The sequence below is a fragment of the Cervus canadensis genome, chromosome X, assembly GCF_019320065.1.
Source record: "Cervus canadensis isolate Bull #8, Minnesota chromosome X, ASM1932006v1, whole genome shotgun sequence".
In the NCBI taxonomy this organism is placed as follows: Eukaryota; Metazoa; Chordata; class Mammalia; order Artiodactyla; family Cervidae; genus Cervus; species Cervus canadensis.
The window spans coordinates 69,196,470-69,199,086 of record NC_057419.1 but is presented as its reverse complement, the minus strand read 5'-3'; the positions used below and the strand labels follow the sequence as shown (position 1 = coordinate 69,199,086).

At 46.4% G+C, this 2,617-nt stretch overlaps 1 non-coding gene across 1 annotated transcript; it reads left to right on the top strand.

The window, feature by feature from the left end:
• The first annotated feature begins 1,793 nt into the window (after positions 1–1,793).
• On the top strand, positions 1,794–1,865 carry TRNAC-GCA. The gene has a single exon. It is a non-coding gene; the product is annotated as a tRNA-Cys (tRNA).
• The last annotated feature ends 752 nt before the right edge of the window (positions 1,866–2,617 follow it).

Below are 2,617 nucleotides of genomic sequence, written 5' to 3'. Positions count from 1 at the left end.
CTTGGCTGTGTTGTATTTGCCTGGAAAAGTCCCTAACCCGACTAAATCCATTCCCCCTGTCCCCCACACTGGTAACCATGCAACTGAAATGTGGCCAGAGAAAAGTCCAAGCATACTGACTGAATGCACTTAACCTTCATGACTGTGACTCATAAGTGGGCCCCCAGGACTGCCAGCAACTGTGCTACATTCCCCTATTCTACTTTCTCTCCTGCTCTCCCTGTCTATCATTCATACCTTCTCCTCTGCATCTGTCAGCCTTTGTTCCCTATCAAGCCATCCCAACAGTGGCTTGAAGCCAGAACTATTTAATCTGCTCAAGATTTTGTGGCTCAGCGATTTGAATCAGGCTTGGTTGGGGAGTTTTTTTGCTGGGCTGGCTTGGTGTCACTCGTGTGGCTGTGGTCCTCTGATGACGCAAATGGGGCTGCTTGGTCTCAGGTGGCAGTGGGTGTTTGTTATTGGATGAGCCACCTGTCTCCAGCAGGCTCGCTTGAGCTTCTTCAAGTGGTGGTGGGAGAGTTCCCAGACACAAGTGTTTTTTAGGTCATTAGATGCATCATATTTGCCAATGTCCTATTAGCCAGAGGAAATCATACAGCCACATCCAGAATCAGTATGGGAGGGGAACAGCAAAGGCTTGATGCTCTGGGAGTTGTTACTGGAACATCTACTACTTCCTTTGGCCTCTGACCACTCACACATCCTCCCAATCCTCCCTATCACCTGATCACCTTGCTTACCATTTCACTGAAGAAAACAGAGACTATAAGGACCTCCATGGGCTTCCATCTACCACCACACCTCCCACCCACCGGCATCTGGGCACGTATACTCTACCTCCTCTACTGTTTCTAGAAGAACCTGCCCTGCCTCTAAGGCAAACCCCTCCATTTTGGCCCTGGAGCCCATCCCGTCTTGTCCACTCATGGCCCTTGCTTCTGTTTCTCCGCTAGAGTCACTCAGGCCAAGGCAGCAATCTGGCGGCTTAAAAGGGCTGTGTGGTCTCAGGTGGCCTCACTTCTCGGCATCATCATTTTCCCTCTCTTTATTGGAATAAAATTCCCTCTCTTTGGAATAAAACCTTATCTTTTCACTTGCTCTAATACCTCCCTCTCACTACCCTCTGGTAACCAATCCATTATGGATCCATCCTCTCTTCTCCACATTCACAGTCTCCATGTCCTCTCTTCCCAGCTTCTTTTAAACCCCTGCCTATGGGGCTTCTGTGTCCCTAACTCCACCAAAACAGATTCTGTCATGGTCTCCAATTTCCTCTACACTGTTAAGTCCAAGGGTTAATTCGCAGCTTTCATCTTACTTCAACTCTTTCTTGAGCTGACCTTCAGGGTGTTGCCGTCTCCTGGTTTTCTTTCTCTCTGTCTGGGCTCTCCTTCCCAGTCTGCCACCCACTTCATGCTCCTCAATTCCTCTTCATCAGCTCCCTGACAGCTTAGTGTTGGAGTGCCCTAAGGCTCAATTCTTAAGGCTTTTCTTTCTGCTGTGTATATGCATTCCTTTGGCAATCTCATCAATCTCATGGATTTCACATGCCCTCTATATGCTGATGATTAGAAGTTGGTACCTCCAGTTTACTCTTCCCTGAACTCCAGACCCATGGATACAAATACCTACTTGAATGCCTATAGACATCTTATACTTAGTATGCCACATAGAACTCGTATTTTCCCCCACATCTTCTCTACTTATAGTCTCCTCCAACTCAAATTAATGGCTATTTTCTAGTTTCCCAAGACAAAAACCATCAAGTCATCTTTAACTACCTTAGAGCTTCCCTGGTGGCTCAGATGGTAAAGCGTCTGCCTGCAATGCAGGAGACCCAGGTTCGATCCCTGGGTTGGGAAGATCTCCTGAAGAAGGAAATGGCAACCCACTCCAGTATTCTTGCCTGGAGAATCCCACGGACAGAGGAGCCTGGTAGGCTAGACTACAGTCCATGGGGTCGCAAGAGTCGGACACGAGTGAGCGACGTCAAAAAAAAAACCAAAAAACAAAAAACAACTACCTTCTTTCTCATATAGCCCACATCCAAATTATGAGTACATCTTCTCTTCAATATCCTCAAATTAAGTTCCCTTCTCACAATCTCCATTGCTACCATCCATATGCAACTTCCCACCAAGGTTATCATTGTAGACAATTAACTCATCTTCCTGCTTCTGCCTTTGTACTCTAGGGTCTATTTTCAACATAGCAGCAAGACTGAGCTTTTTAAAACATAAGTCAAATCATGTCACACCTCTGCTACAATGGCCCTCAAAGCTCTTATAATCTGCCTGTCCCATCCCTTCTATCTTGATTCTGCACTTGCTTCTTACTACTCTCCTCCTTGTTCGTCTGGCTTCAGCAACACTGCTGTATTTTTAATTTCTAGAGGATCCCAAGCATACTCCTTTGTCGGGATGATTGTATCTGGTTTCTCCTGTCTGGAACACTGTAGCAGTTAGCTTGCATGTGTAACACACCAATTCAAAACCTAACGACTCACAATAACCATTAGTATTCCTCACGGTTCTCTGAGCAGATAGACAGTTCTTTTCTAAGCCAGCTTGACTGAGGGTGTATGGTCAAGGAGAGGAGTTGGCAAGCTACAGGC